Source organism: Castanea sativa, chromosome 2, assembly GCF_040712315.1.
Source record: "Castanea sativa cultivar Marrone di Chiusa Pesio chromosome 2, ASM4071231v1".
Classification (NCBI taxonomy): Eukaryota; Viridiplantae; Streptophyta; class Magnoliopsida; order Fagales; family Fagaceae; genus Castanea; species Castanea sativa.
The window spans coordinates 53,984,033-54,000,828 of NC_134014.1; positions in this window are offsets into that span (position 1 = coordinate 53,984,033).

A 16,796-nucleotide genomic window follows, 5' to 3' on the forward strand; every position below is an offset into this window, starting at 1 on the left:
CCCATGGAAAAAAAAAATTCATTACTGTGGTCCTTCAACAATTCTCTTCTCAAAAAAGTAGGAATGGCAACTCAGGTTTAGGACGAAAACTATCTTTCTAAATCTAAATATTATTTTATGTACCAAACCCTCGCATATCCTACCGTATACATTTTTCCTTAAAAAAAAACCATACGAAAGCCACTCATCTATATCTATATCTATATCTATATATTACTAAAAGCTGAAGCGTAGCATTTAATATTGCTACGATCACGTTGAGCCACGTCAGTAGCCATGTCATTTCCATAATATTTCTTTTTTGTATTTTCCCAACAATTTAAAAATAGATTTATCAATTTTAAATAACAAAATAAATCTCACCTCTATCTTCACCATAAAGGCCACTTCTTATTAAATTAATTCCCACCACTATCTCCACCATAATTCCCACTGCTATATCTATATCTATATCAGTTTCTCTCTTCATCTTTGCCAAAACCTATGGTTTCAAACTCTTAATCTAATTCTCACTAGTATTTTCCCTTAAAAACCAACAAACACAACGTTTTGGCTTTAGGAAGTTACAAATCTCACTTCTATCTTCACCATAAAACCCACTTCCTATTAAATTAATTCCCACCACTTTCTCCACCATAAAGCCCATTTATTAATTACCACCACTATCTCCGCCATAATTCCCACCACTATATCTATATATCTATATTTATATCTACATCAGTTTCTCTCTTCATCTTTGCCAAAACCTACAGTTTCAAACTTTTAATCTAATTCTCACTAGCATTTTCCCTTAAAAACCAACAAATACAACGTTCCGGCTTTAGGAAGTTACAAATCTCACCTTTATCTCCACCATAAAGCCTACTTCTTATTAATTTAATTCCCACCACTATCTTCACCATAAAGCCCATTTATTAATTCCCACCACTATCTCCACCATAATTCCCACCATTATATCTATAGATCTATATCAGTCTCTCTTCATCTTTGCCAAAACCTACAGTTTCAAACTCTTAATTTAATTTTCACTAGCATTTTCCCTTAAAAACCAACAAACACAACGTTCCGGCTTTAGGAAGTTACAAATTTGTACCTTTCATATTCCTTCTCTCTCAACTTCTTTCTTTATCTCTGTTAGGACATATGTGATTCAATGTTAGGAACATATGTCAATATTTTATATAATTGACTAATCCTTTGACAAAACGCACTTTACTTATATTTGGGTAGATCTAGGATGTGTTTAATACTTCAAAGAATAAGAGTTCAAGTATAGTATTGAACCCATGCAAATCTGTCCAAGAAACAAGTGAAGAAATGCTGATTCATTAAAGTTCAACAGCTGCTCGATAGATAGCTATCTATTGAGGTTTAATGAGGCTCGATAGATACTATTTATCGAGGTATTTATCGAGAATTACGAAAATCAATTTTTTAGATCTGATTTTCAGCCGATGCTTATGTATTTGTGTAGGGTTTATTTTCTCACAACCCTAGACATATATAAGGCTTATTTTAGAGGCCGTCACACAAGAGAATATAAGGAGAACACATGCAAAAGGTGACCGAAGCCTTATTCTCTCTGAAAGAAGCTATTGCGTCTTTGCACCTTAGGGTTTTGTAACCAAGTGCTTCTTGATCTTCGTTGTTGATGAAGTGAAGAACCTTGTAGCCAACATTCTTCTTCCTCAAGTTAGTGAGTGAGTCACGTACTAGGATTCGTGCAAAGGAATTAGTCACGTACTGGGATTCATGCATCAAAAGGGTGGTGTTCATATATTGAAGAGTTCAAAGGTTTTAAAGTGGTAGAAGGTTTCTGCTGTAAGTTCATCTACGGGGATTGTAGAGTCTAGGGACAAAGGTTTTGTACTAGATCTGAAACTTCTCTTTACTATAGTGAATTGCTTTTCGGGAAGGTTTTCCCCCAGGTTTTTTCTGTGAAACTAGTTTGTTTCATTGGTTTTCTTGGGTCATCATATCTTGTCTTATTTATTTTTTTCCGCTCCATGATTTTGACATGATATTGATGTTAGTTTGTTTTAACAAGGTTTATTCATAATAAATCTAATTAACAACTTGGGTTTAAAACTTATTAATTCTATCAATCGGGCTCTAAATTTCCCATCAACCTCTCTCTATGTTCTTCTCTCTATCCCTCTATCTAAAACGCCAAAGCAACCTTCTCTTATTCTACAACCCTTCCTTCTTCTTACCTCTCACCTTTATTTGAATCTAACAATGATGAAGAAGCATGATGGTTGAATCAGAACTATTTAAATTGGAGCTATTGACAACGGTGTTGTTGAAGGCGAGAGTGGCCTTGATGATCGCATCCTAGGCTGTTCGTTTCTCCAACCCAAAAGACTAAGTCATCTTGCACAATGATTTTAAAGGCTTCCCAATAGGTTTATAACTCCAAATATTTTATAAGAAAAAAAATTCTTTTTTGTTTGGTGGTTTTCATTGAAATTTACTATATGAATGAAATGTTTTATTTCTAAATGTCGAATTTGAAGAATTTTTTCTTATTTTGTAGTATTACATAAAGCCCAATTTGTGGAAATGCAAATCGAAACATACGGGAAGAATCGAAAGTAGTTTTTTTTTGGATCAAGAAATGGATGTGTGAATATATATGGAGACTATGGTGATAATTAGTTGGTTGATAAATCTTTAATTTGCAAATAATTTGGAGGCCATGCTTAGCAAGTTGTTATAATTTAAAGTTGTTTTAATATGTGGTTAAATGGTATCCTTTATTTTGAAGCAAACTAGCTATGTTAGATAGTGATTATTTAGAGTTTTGTTATAACATTTGAATTGTGCATCAATTCATGATTTTTGTACTATTGAAACCCTAACTTTAAACTTGGATAAATTTCGTAGTGTTACATGTGCACAAATAGTTTGATAAAATTCTTAAGTGATGTTTCATTTTCCTTTTTTAAAAATGGCATTTTTCATACAATATAACAAAAGTTGCCAACAATTTTTTTATTTTTTTATTTGGATTATGTTTCTCCAACTTAAAATGAATTACTGGCTTCTATGGATGGCACCTATTCTTTGAACTTGATTTTAGGTTTTTTTTTTTTATTCTATTCTTTTAGAAAATATATTGTAAAGTTGTTATTTACAACTATTTTGTGTTGGCTTTAATTCCGTGCCAAATTTGATTGTAATTTTGTTCAATCATGTTTACCCTATATTTTATGTAGGATTTCTTTGTATGGGTTGCGTGTGAGAGAGAGTATGAAGATTCAAACTTGCATTGAAGACGGAGTGGTTTTCATGAGTACCTCACAAGTAAACTTCCCACGAAGTAAGCCATGTAAATAGCACATGACTGGAATGTGAAGAGTTGTGACAATCTGGTGACAACTGGTTTTCGCGAGTAGCTCATGGGTAAGGCCTTCTCGCGAGATACCTGCAAAACATTTTGTTTTGCTATTTTGGCTTATTTACTCTACCATGTCTTCACTCACACTATATATACCCACATTACCCACATATTGTGAGGAGTACTTTTTAGAGAAAAAACTCTAGCAAACACATTTGAGAGTTAGAGATTGTATACCCACAATCATCTACACAATCCTTTGTGGTTTTCCTTATACTCCTACTTTTCCATATCCATATCCTTAAGAGATTGATAACACAAATACTTACCACACTCAATATGCGTGTCAAGTGAGGTTTTGGTGTTGCTGGAAAGCATTGGAAGAAGCCAAGTATTGGAAGAAGCCAAGCTTTGGCGAATGCAATCGGGCGCATTGCGGGATTCAAAAAGCTAGACAAGACATGGTTTCGAGAAGCTTAGTTGGAGTAGGAGCTTGGAGGGCTTAGGTGCACTGGGTAGATTAGGCTTGGAGGGTCTTTTGCTATTCATGTATCCCAACTTATTGTCTTGCGGTGGAGAGGTTTTTCGCCGAGTTCTTTGTTTTCCTCTTCGATAACACATCGACGTGTTATCTTGTGTTTGCATTTCTCTTCCCTACTCTTTTAGCTTTCATTTTACTGCTATGATGTGATGAAATGGCTTAGAGTAGTTTTATTATTTGTTTGCTTGCATTTACTCTATTCCGTACTTAGTTTAAGTTCGAGTAAAATTAACCGAGCCGTAATCTTTTATTTTGGGGTCTGAACAGCTCTTGTGTTACTAACAAAAATGCGAGCTTTCACATATACATTCTCCAATTATAAGTTTTGGTTTGGTTGACAGATAGTTTAAGTTCGAGTATAATTAACCGAGCCATAATCTTTTATTTTGGGGTCTAAATAGCTCTTGTGTTACTAACACAAATCCGAGCTTTCACATATACATTCTCCAATTATAAGTTTTGGTTTGGTTAACAGATCTTGAATTGCAAGCAAGTAGAAGCTACCTCTAATAGTTTTAAGGTTGGTAATTAATGTCATTCATTAACCTAGCAGATGTTCAGGATTGTGTTTGGTTCTAAAGGGGTGGTTTCTCTCTCTACTATTCAATGAATTTTTTTAATTTTAATTTTATTTTATTTTATTTATCTTGGGTCTCATACTTTTTTTCTCATTGTTTAATCGAAATGCAGAAATTCAGCTTAATTCAAGGCCATCAAAGCTGTTGGCCAATATCCTGCACTCATGGGCCTATCTGTTGGGAACATAATTGCTTGCTGAGATGAAACGGTAAGTGTTTTTTCTTGAATCATCTTTTTGGGTTGCTTTGAAATTAATCTATTCTATAGGTGTTCTTTTGGTGTTGCATAACATATGCTCAATGAAATCTCTTTTAAATTTGATGTGAAATCTTTCCATTCAAAGTTTTTCCCCCTCCTCGTGTTGTGATAAATCTAAGTAGCTATACTATGGCTGTAAAAAATTAATTTTTCTATGCAAATGATTAATTTGGTTATAATAGAAATTCCCCAAATATATTTATTTGAATAAAAAATTAATTTGATTGTAGACAACTTAACTACTTTTATGACTCCATGAATTGATTAATATGTCATTTACTATGATATACAACGACTTTTGTGCATATTGTTTATAGGCTTAATTTTCTTTCTTTCTTGCTTTGCTCCTCCTATGGATGGATTAAAAAAAAAATTTCATTGCTTGCTTTGACTAATTTTTCTTATTGTTGATTTCATCAAAGAGCAGTATTACCAACAAAATAATGAAAAAAAGAGAAAGGGAGAATTGAGGCCATGGGTCATAATATGTTGGCTTTTTATTTTTTAGTTATATTTTTAAATTTACTGTTATGATTTTATGAGATTTTTATGCCCCTTTGTAAATCATTAGTCATTTGCTCTAATCTCTAAATTTGGAATGATGTCCTAGGATTATATAATGGTTGTTGGAGCATCAAAGCCAACTGCAGTGGCTGATGCTAATAGGTTTTCCAGTATGGAAAGACAGAATGTTGGTGAGTTTTATTTAGTTTCAATTTATTTATAATGTATAAATCGTGTTTCACATCTCTGACCTTATGAAGTTTTACGAGTCCAAACAAGTTCCTATAAGTACACTTTGGTGAGATTTTTTATCTTCAAAAAATTGGCATAACAATTATCATGGAATTTATTGTAGCATAGGAACTATAAAGCAATTTGCTATACATAGCCATGAATTTTGATGGGGTAAAATACTATTTTGGTCCCTAAACTTTGACAAAAATTTGTTTTTTGTCCCTAAACTTTAAAAAGTTCTTTTTTCATCCCTAAACTTTGTAAAGAGTTTTTTTTAATGGTTTAGAGACAAAAATAGGGATGAAAAATGAACTAAATTTAATAATTTAGGGATGAAAATTAAAGTTTAAGGACATAAATAAAACATTTTCAATAGTTTAGGGATGAAAAATGAACTTTTCAATAGTTTAGGGACGAAAAATGAACTCCTTAAAGTTCAGGGATGAAAAACAAACTTTTGATAAAGTTTAGGGACCAAAATTGTATTTTACCCATTTTGATTCTATATATCTATTATACCAAGCAATGATTGATGCTTTTGAATGCTTCAAATTCTATCCACAATTTGTTCGGTTTTCATAGATAATCTATTGTTTTAGGTTTAGGTTATTCATGATACTCAGATTCAGAGTTTGAACTTTTGGATTAACTTTACTGTTGTAAGGTTGAAATTTATCAACCATTTTGTTGGCTTTATTCCGTACCAATTTACTTGTAATTCAGCACTTAGAAACCCTGTATTTAGGTGGGATTCATGTAAGGGTAGTGTGTGAAAGAGTGTGAAAAAATGCTCAAGACTGTGTAATGAAGCAGGGACTCGCGGCTAGATTTCACGGGTGGCTAATGGCTTGCAAGCCGCCAGATGATGCACACGAGTGAAGCATGCAAAGAAGATGAAAAGTCACGCCAGCTGGAGCACTACAGCACAAAAAGTCCAGTCTGACCATTCTGTTTGCTCGCAGCTTGAACTCGCAACTCAGTCAAGTCGCGAGGCCAAGTCGCCAGACAGCTCTGTTTTGGAAAAAACGACTCTTCGCATTCCTTTCTCTTTCCAGTATAAATACCTCTTATACCCACGAAATGTAGAGAGCTTCCAGAGAGAATTTTGAGAGAGAAACCCTAGAGAAAAACAAGATTGACTCATCCACAATCTTCACATAGAGACTCTTCAAATTCCTCTACTCTCTTCATTTCCATTGTTACATCCTTGAGAGGTACATTACCAAAACCTTTTCTCACCATACCCATATCTGTGAGAAGGCTGTTTGGTGCTTTGGGAAGCAATTAGAAATGAACCAATTTCATATTGGTTGATGCTATAGGCTATAGCGGAATCTGGTAAATTAAAGAAGAAATAGGTTTGGCGTAACCTCGTTGAAGTAGGAGCTTGGAGGGCTTAAGTACACTGGGTAGATTATTTAATGGATTAGAGGGTCTTCTGCTATTCATGTATCCCAACTACATTATTTAATGGATTATTGACCGCTTGGAGGGCGGCGGAGAGGTTTTACGCCGAGGGCTTCGGTTTCCTCTTCGATAACACATCGTTGTGTTGTCCTTATGTTTGCATCTCTCTTCCCTTAATCTTTGCCATTTAATTTCTACTGTGGATGTGATTTTATTTGGTTTAGATTGTTTATCAATTCTGTTATCAATTATCTGATTTTTGAGTAATGAGTTATGGAAACTGAAAATACATTTTAGGTGTTTTCAGTTTCCAAAACTTAGTTTCCAATGGCATTTTAGTAATTAAACACACACTGAGGGACCCACTGGTCAGAGGTCAAACGCAACTTTTGACTTTTTTTTCTCACTGGGTTCGACGAGTTTAGGTCTTCTTCTTCTTTCTTTTTCTTTCTTTCTTGCTTTCTTTCTTTCTTTCTTCTTCACAGACTCATTCCAACGGCCATTTTTTTCTTCTTCTCCATTCTTTTTCTTTCTTCTCTTCTTCACAGAAACATCAAATATACTTTATCAAAAAAAAAACACATGGGTATGATTTCTCAAACCCAGAAAATCAAACCCATAAACACATGAGTTAGATCATACACACTAACACACAAACACAAACCCACAAACATGTTCATCCACACACAAACACAAATCCACAAAGACGAAGGGGGAAAAAAAAAAAAAAAAGGAGAGGCAGGGGAGTCGGATCAGCCTTCCAAAAACACAAACCCACATCAGTTTCACCAAAAAAAAAAAATCCAACATCAGCCTTCCAAAACTCCTAATAGAGACGGAACAGGGGCGTCAGATCGGCTTTAAGTCTTGACGGAAGTTACGAGGGGAGTTGGATCGGCTTTAAGTTTTTTGGCTTTTTTGGTTGAAATCATAACTGAATGATGTTGCCAAACGGGTGGGGTAATGGAAATTGGGGTATTTTAAGTGATGAGTGATGAGTGATGGAAAAAAAAAAAACCAAACAAGGCCTAAAATATCTCCAAAAAAAATTGGGGATAAAGGAAACTCCTTAAGCTTAGAGAGTGAACAAGATAGTTAATAAGATCTAGAAGGGATGAAAAAAATTATTTTGTAGCTGGATTGGTGGCATGCTGATGATATTCTTTACACTAGGTATGGTTACAAAGCATGGTTTTAAAAACGGGTATGGTTAAAGAACCAGTTTTGGTTGGATTTTCGACTTTACTTGGTTTTTGGCCGGTTTTAGGGTTTTCACTGGACCGAATTTGTGCCTGGTTCTTGGTAGGGGTGGCAATTCGTGTTCGCGTGTTAGGTTCATGTCATGTCGATTAATGAGTATTCGACTATATGGGTCAACACTAACCAGGTACATTTATTAAATGAGTCAAGATTCTTAACCCTAACACGACTGGTTTATCAAACGGGTCAGTCGTGTCCACCCATTTATCAGATTTTATCAAAGAGAAAAAAAAAACTTTATTATTAACTAAATTGATCTAAATTATGAAAAACCAAACAAATAAATTTTTTAATATAAAATTCAGAACTAACGAGTAAATGCATCACAAATAATCATTTAAAATTAAAACATATTTCAATATCACAAATAATCAATCACAATATGTTAAAGAAAATAAACCACAACAACTAATAAATTTATAGACCTAGGGTTTGAAAGGTATATTGGTAAAATGTCATTTAATTAAATGGATTAAACGGGTTCCTTGGATTGGAAACTAACACGACCCGTTTAATAAACGGGTCAATCGTGTCAACTAAAATATGACACGAACCCGTTAAGACTCAACTCATAACCTGCTAATTTTATGTTGTGTCGTGTTTGCGGGTTGTGTCAAATTTTGCCACCCCTAATTCCTGGTTGAACTTGCCGGTCCAATTTTTAAACTATGTTACAGAGTAGTACATAATGGTGCAAATGTCTCGGGGCAAAGTTTTGACTTTTGAGGTGGCTCACCACAAAAAGGTGGAACCACTATAGAATGTGACAAGAACTATATGCTAATCAAAGTCCTGTAAAACAGAAGCATGTAATCCAATGCGAGAGAGAGAGATTGATAGTACATTCATAGGAAATACACACATTTATTACCATTAAATCATTTTGGTGGAGTTGATTATCCCGGTGTTGGTCCTCAAAATAGATGTTATTTCTAATGATCTGCTTCGGAAAAGGAAGTCTTCTCAACCTTCCCGGATATGGGTCCTCATAGAAGCAACCAGCTTAGCTCTTTTACTTATCATTCGGAGTGTCACTTGCTACTGATTGATGGATGAAATTGAAAACCACTATTGCTTTTAACTGCATTCTTAACAGAACTAAACCAGAATTATAAGATGATTTGCTCACTTTTCTGTCTAGCCAAAATAGTTCTTTTGAGTTTCTTACCTATACTTCTTTAAAAGGTGGCAAGCTTCCCGGGGGGGGGGGGTGGAGACTAACCTAAATTGTGACAAAACTAAACTTCAATTACAACAATAACCAAACTTTATTTACAAAACTTTGGAGTCACTTATAAATCCTCAATAGACTAATGAGGATTAGTTACATAATTTTGTAGTCGATGCTGTAACTTGTATATATAGTAGATCCATTTATAATAAAATGACTAAATTTTATACTAGTTGTCAACCTACATTTCTTTCCCTTTTTCGACCTTTAAACTAATCACTATAAACAAAATATATGACACTAAGCACAAAAACAAGTGAATTTTTTTTTTGGGGGGTAATAAAGAGAGTTAGGAGGACAAAGCCCCTGATAATAGATGCTGAAATTGTCATAAAGCAATAACATGGCCATATAGGTGGACTATCATAAACAACAAAATCATGTGCGAAGTCTGGTCCTTTCCTTGCAAGCTAACACAAGTGGAGTTAGGATATATAAACCTTGATTCTGTGATTTGATATCTCGAGTAGCTTACAAGTTCGTGCATACACGTGTCTGTGTTTGACTACAATGAGCCCTTCTATTCTATGTTTATGGGGTTTGTTCTCTGAGTAGTTTTTAGTATTTGCCTTGCCTCATATAGTCATATGTTCATTTTTATGCATTCTGTGAAAGTTGAGTTCTATTGGGCAGTTGACACTTGGCAGAGTTCAGCCCAACCTAGTTTCAGCATCATTTGCTGAGCGTTAGAATTTGAAGACAACCCAGTTGGTGTGGACCTGTGAGTTTGCACGGGAAGTTTGGGCAGGAACCAAGGAAATGATGAACCTCCCAGAGGAAATTTTAAAATTCTAAGATAGATATTTGTTTCTTGTTTTTTGCTGAATTGTTAACTTTTTCAATGGTAATTCAGGAATACGAATCATTTGTACTATTTTTTGTGTTTCACTAATTCTAACATTTTTTTTTTTTTAAATTTCAAAGTTTGATTATTTTATAAGGAAAGTTAAACAAATACATGACAAGTTGTGATTGGTAGAACACAAAGTGAAACAACAAAAATGGTACAGATAATTTGTATTTGTAATTCGGTACATATATAATATAAAAGAGTCCAAAAATATTTTATACTATTTTTCGTGCTCCACTCTATGTTCCACAAATAAAAATATGCCATGTGTCCAATTATTTAATTAAACCCTAATTTTATCCCTTTTACTTTTTTTTTTTTCTTCAGTTATCTAAATAAAACTAGTCCCTGACCCATGCGATGTACGAGAAAGCTATTGACTATGAAAAAATCCAACACTAAAAGAAGAATTTAAGCTATCATTTATGCAATGTTGTTGATAGTGTCAAACAGCCTTAAAAACTTCCGTTTTGTTGCCTTAGTAACTTAAAGATACACAAAACAAAAACATGAGACAAACCCATGGAATGAATTTGAAATTCTTTCACAAAGAAAGAAAGCATATGATACCTTACTTTAAGTTTCGTGAAAGTGAGGGTTAGATTTGATATCTTTTAGAAGCAAATAAATAGTTAACGTAATCGGAAATAAAGCAAATAGATATCTAACTCTTATCACCACAAAAAAAAAGAAAAAAAAGAAAAGAAAAAATAAGGAATGAATGTTGCACATTAGGATTCCAATTTCAAAAATCTCTATCCTCGATACAATTACTAAATGGAAAATATCAATTAAACAAAAATTTAAATAAAAATTAGGATTCCAAACCCCTAATATCCTCAATTATCCAATAAATGTTGCAATGTTAAAATAACAATTTGCAATCAATTGAAAGACAATATATATATATATAATTTTTTTTATATCTTCTTCTTTTGTTGCTTCATAGTAGTCATTGAATAACTCATTTTGTTCTCCTTAAATGTAGATGTTGGTGTGAATTGTACATTGCCTTCTACATCAATTTTTTGTAACTTTTTTATTGGTGTGATTAATTTTAACTCATTTTGAATATTTTGTTGGGAACTTGTTACTTTATTAGTAACTTCATTTTCTTCTCCTTAAGCATGCAACTTTTCCAGAAACTTATTTTGACTTTAATATTCAAAAAATCATCATTCCCAAAATCACAACCATGTGACTCATTGCTCCATCTCTCCTCAGACGCTACTCTTCTTTCTCTTATATGTTAGTAAACTATTTTAGAAAATTTTTATCGGGAATTGAAAAAGCTGTCAAACTTTTTGAAAGCTTTTTCAATTCTCTATAAAAATTTTCTTAAAATGGATGGTTAAGGGCATACATTAACCTGACCTTTTTACTTTTTCATTATCACGGAACCTTTTCAAACTCTCTCTTCTCATCCTTTTTTAGCTTCTTTTAGTTTAGACTTTAGCTAGAACTCTAACTTTCTCACTGAATCACAAGTCAAGTGTTAAGCAACTCATAACAATCGGACCTACTCATTCCCCATGATCAACTGAGATCAAGTACACAAAATCGAGCAAATCAGAAAATAAGGCCAGCTTTTTATTTTGGCCTGAAAAGAGTATTTTAGTTGGAATGTCGAAGTTTCGACCAGCACAAGCCTGAATTTGGAGCGGAGCGGAACATGGGGGCTAGTTGCACCGATCTACCCACCGAAATGAAAAATTCCGGATTTATGGGTTTGGTTTGTGCTGGATGTGTACTGTGTTTGAAGAAATTTATGGGATTAGGAAGATGACAAAGAGGGAGATGAGATTATTTTGGTCTTCGTTTGTATTAGGAAGATGATATAGAGGGAGACGGGGATGAAAGGAAGTAGAAAGGTCGATTAGGTTTTGTTTTGTGTTTTTTTAGTCAAGTTTTTTTTTTTTTTAAATATTGTTTATGTGAAATATTGTGGGAGCTTTAAACCCTACGTGGCAAGTTTTGGATAAATCATCAAATAGTCAAAGGCAGTCATCAAATAGTCAAAAGTTTCAATTATATAGTATTTATAGATTATAGATAAGTAAATAAATAAAACTCAACACATCTCCACCACCACAGTCTTTTCCAGCATCACTGCGAGAGATTGCCAACGCCATCAACACCACTAGTCAGAGCCATCCACCACCGCTTCCTTGTTTTCAAATAAAAAACTATTACCCATAGAAATCAAAGGAACCTAGAAAAAGAAACTCTCTCATTCTCTTCCTTTCAAAGCGGCCAAGGGATCGCCTCCTTGGCCAAAATGGGCTTTTGCCCTTTTCGCGAAAAAAAAAAACATGTTGTCCCATTTCCCAAACTAATTAGAGAAATACCCCTCTTTTGAAATTCGATTTTCTCAAAATCTAGTTAAACCCTATAGCGACATTTTAAGAAGCCTATAGTGATGCTTTTAAGGATCTATAGCGGCGTTCTGTAACTCGAGCTCCTCGAAGTCGAGTTATAGGTTAAAAAAAAAAAAAAAACTTGCATGTAACTCGATTTCATGGAGGTCGAGTTACAAAATGCCGCTATAGGTCCTTAAAAACGTCACTATATGCTCCTTAAAAATGTCACTATATGCTCCTTAAAAAGTCACTATAGGGCTCTAGAATTTTTTTTTTTTTTTTGAAACTCAATTTTGAGAAAATCAAGTTTCAAAAGAGGGGCATTTCCCTAATTAGTTTGGGAAATGGGGTATTTGCCCATTTTCTTTTGTGCGAAATGGGCATTTGCCCATTTTCGCCTCGCCTCCTTATTTTCAAATCACACATTGCTTTCTTTCTTACCGATCTTGTCTCAAACTAAAAAAACAATGGCCTAAGATTTTTGTTCCAAGTACAAACTTCATTGTCTGCAAGTGGAATGTCTACTATCCCATATGAATGATTTATGGAACATGGGTCTAAGCCATGGTGATTTATGGAGTTTTGGTAGTGATGACTAGCGATTTTGTGGATCACAAATACTAATACCCATTCATGGATTTGAAAACAAGTAGGAGGTGGGGTGGACTCGACAACAGTGAATGGCGTGACTGGCAGCATTGATGGCATCACAGATCTCTTGCGAGTAGCATCGTGGTGTTGGACCGGTAATGGTGGTGATTGGAAGGTTTATTATTTATTTTATTTAGATAACTGGAAAAAAAAATTAAAAGACACAAAATTAGGGTTTAATTAAATAATTGAGCATCAGCATGTGGCACATTTTTATTTGTTGAGTATAGGGGGAAGTAAAGAGAGTGTGATAGAAGATTTGGATTCAATATAAACCGCAAACTGCTACCAAGTATTAAGTTTGTTAGCTAATTTTTTCCTTTTTCTCTATCTTTTTAATTTGTAATTTTGTTTTGGAAAAAAGTAATTTTGCACGGAAGCAGTGAAGCCATGTAACAGCTCTTCATTTTATTCCAATTGGTGGGCGCCTCATATTAGCATTATTGTTGTGTCAAAAGTCATAACGAATGCTCTTAACCAATTAATTTGTTTTTGACACAAGGAAAAAATAAAATAAGTGAAAAGTTAATGGATGCATTAAGGTTATTGATTTAGAAAAATGTCATGTTTATAACATTTTTATAACACTTTCACAATAAATCTTAAATGACAAGTTTTTATTAGTTATTATGTTTGGGCAAAAAAGTAATTTAATTTGTAGATTCAAATTAGAACCAATAATAACTTACACCAATAATTTGTTGTGAAAAATGTTATGGACGTAGCACTTCACATTGATTTAAGATATATTTTTTGAAAATCGTTATGAAAAAAGAAAATAATAATTGATTTTTTAATATTTCTCATAAAAGTGGTATTTGAACTTTTTTAAAATGATCCAATAACAAATACTTTAAGAGTGCATGTTAATTGAACCCAAAAAATAAAGGCTAATACCTATTGTGCACACACACTTTCACACACATCCATACACACTGTGGGCGCAAGAGCTCTTGACCATCATGGGAAATATGCCTTAGCCTAGTGTGGACCATGGCAGAGGGTGTAAATGGAGTTGCCACCTAATTTAGGTATAAGAACCATAAATATTGTGTCCTTCGTGAAATGACTAATCTTTACCAAAGCATGTGTCCGGAGTTTAGGTATGGGGATAGAAAGGTGTTAGGCACCCAACCCCATGAGACCCGGGAGTCAGCTTCCACTCATTGTGTTTCAAATCTTAATCTCATTAAAGGCATACTTAACATGTTATTCTAACTCACACACACACTAACATGCATTTAAAGCAAACAACATGGCATAATCATCCTTAAGCCTAGCATTTCTCTATCACGGTATTAAGCATATATCATCAGGGGCAGCAACATCACAAAGCAAATTTAAATAAGCATGTTACGGTATCTAAACATCAAAATCATGGGATTCAACCAAGCATATCATGTTCATCAACCATATCATACTCATCATAAAAAAAATGCATGCCCATGTGATTATACATAACTTACCTCACTACATCACAACACCTACACATCAATGCATGTCCATGATATTCAAACAAAATAAAACCCTAATAAGCATAAAAGAGATAAAACAAAATAAAACAAAACAAAATAGAGTAAATAGATGTTTAGAAATATGAAAACTAGGTTAAAAAAAAGCTGTGTATGTAAGTAAAACAAACAAAAAACAAACAGAGACGAATTAGGGTTTTTGGACAAGAGTATGTGCGCGCATACATAAGGTATTTGTACGCATACTTCAAGTATGCATACGCATGCATAAAACATGTGCGCACATACACACTCGAAACCCTAACCCAAAAACATAGAACAGAAAATACAAAAGAAACCAAAAAACTAGCAACCTAGCATGCTTCTAATATAAACACGAAATAAACCTAAACTAAATAAACATGTTATGAACACTTAAGCATATAAACACAAAAACAAAGGAAAGACAAAGAAAAATGAAAAGCCAAAATTAGAAACTCTACCTCAGCACTAGAACTCTTTAGAGCTTGATTTTGACCATTCCCCTCGGTCAAACTATTCAAAATCAATTCAGAAATAAGTTAGTAAACTTAGAACTCAAATATCAAGACTAGAAAAGGTCTCAATCATGAAAAATTTGACTTGAGAATGTTTTGTGAAAACTCCATTTTTGATTCACTATTTTCTAGTGAATCTTGTGTGTTTTACCACTGTTTCTGTCCTCTTTTGAAAAAGTACCTTTTATAGCTTTATATAAAATAAAAAAAGGGTTTGGGGCGGCTCTCAAACGATATGGGATTCGTTCCAAACCAAGTTTAATGTAGAATACCTTTCCTTACATAGTTTATGTAACCCTAACTATGTATGCATGTAGTAAGCATGCATACGCATGGCTTAGTGTGATTGCGCATACGCGTGTATGCATGCACACACTTATGGTTTCTCTTGGCCTTTCTTTTCCGAACATAAGTTATTTCTTCCAAAAATAAGTTATATTTTCCACAAACACTTTCATCAAGTTAATTTTCATCTGATTGGGCCATAAACCAACCTTAGACTTTGGAGTACTACCATCATTAGGGAACAGGGGCCCAAGTCGTAAGGGGTACAAAATGCAGTGTCTACACACTCGGGCAAAAACAACTGATATTATTTAATGCATGATTTCAGTTGTTTTTCCACGTGTGTGATTTCAATTTTTTTGAGCCTATGTATAGATTTAGGGGTGTCTTGACCCGACCAGAGCTTGAAAACCTTACTAAACCAACCAACGTCAACTTGATTCCAGCCCAAACTGAAGCTCTAGTCTATTAGCGACGGGTATCCAATTCCAAGAACCAACGTCAGAGGGTCAAGCGGTGGGTTTCCTTCTCCGAAACTCAAGCCACCCAAATCAATCGATGCTATATAAGAAATCCAACAAGATCAAGCCAGATCTAGTGAGATCTTGACCAAATTCGGCGAGATCTCAACTAGATCCGACAAGATCTTGACTAAATCTGGTGGGATTTAGCCAAATCCGAGCAAATTTTAGTGCATTTTTGCAGATTCCTTCACCACCGACTAAACCAACCGACCATGACCTGAACCTAAAACCGACTCAACCAATTGATGTTAATGGTGGGTTTCAGGTCCCTCTGCCTTCCACCCAACACCAGTGGGTTGGGTCCAAAACTGTACCAACCCGACCTGTGGACAGGCCTATATGAACTTGTGTAAGAGTGTGTGTAATTAATCCTGACCAAAAATAAAATTGTTTTCTATTGCTATAAAACAACATATGGAAGTTGATAGTTTCTAATGGTTATTCACATAATAAAACACAGAAAAAGTTAATAAATGCCTTAAACGCACTAGTTTAGAAGTTATTTTTAAAAACATTTTCATGAGAAAAATGATAAAACAATTATTTATTTTGACAGTTTTTTATATTTTTCATAAAAGTAATTTCAAAATTTTGCTAAAATTGTTTATTAACTATTGTCCTAAAGGCACTCATTAACATGACCCATAAAATATTATAATATTTTAAAAAGAAAAATTACTCATATTTTATTAAACCATTTATAAGGCAGCGGGGAAAATGAATATATGTACCAAGTTCAACATCAACCTTAAATTTGTCTCTGT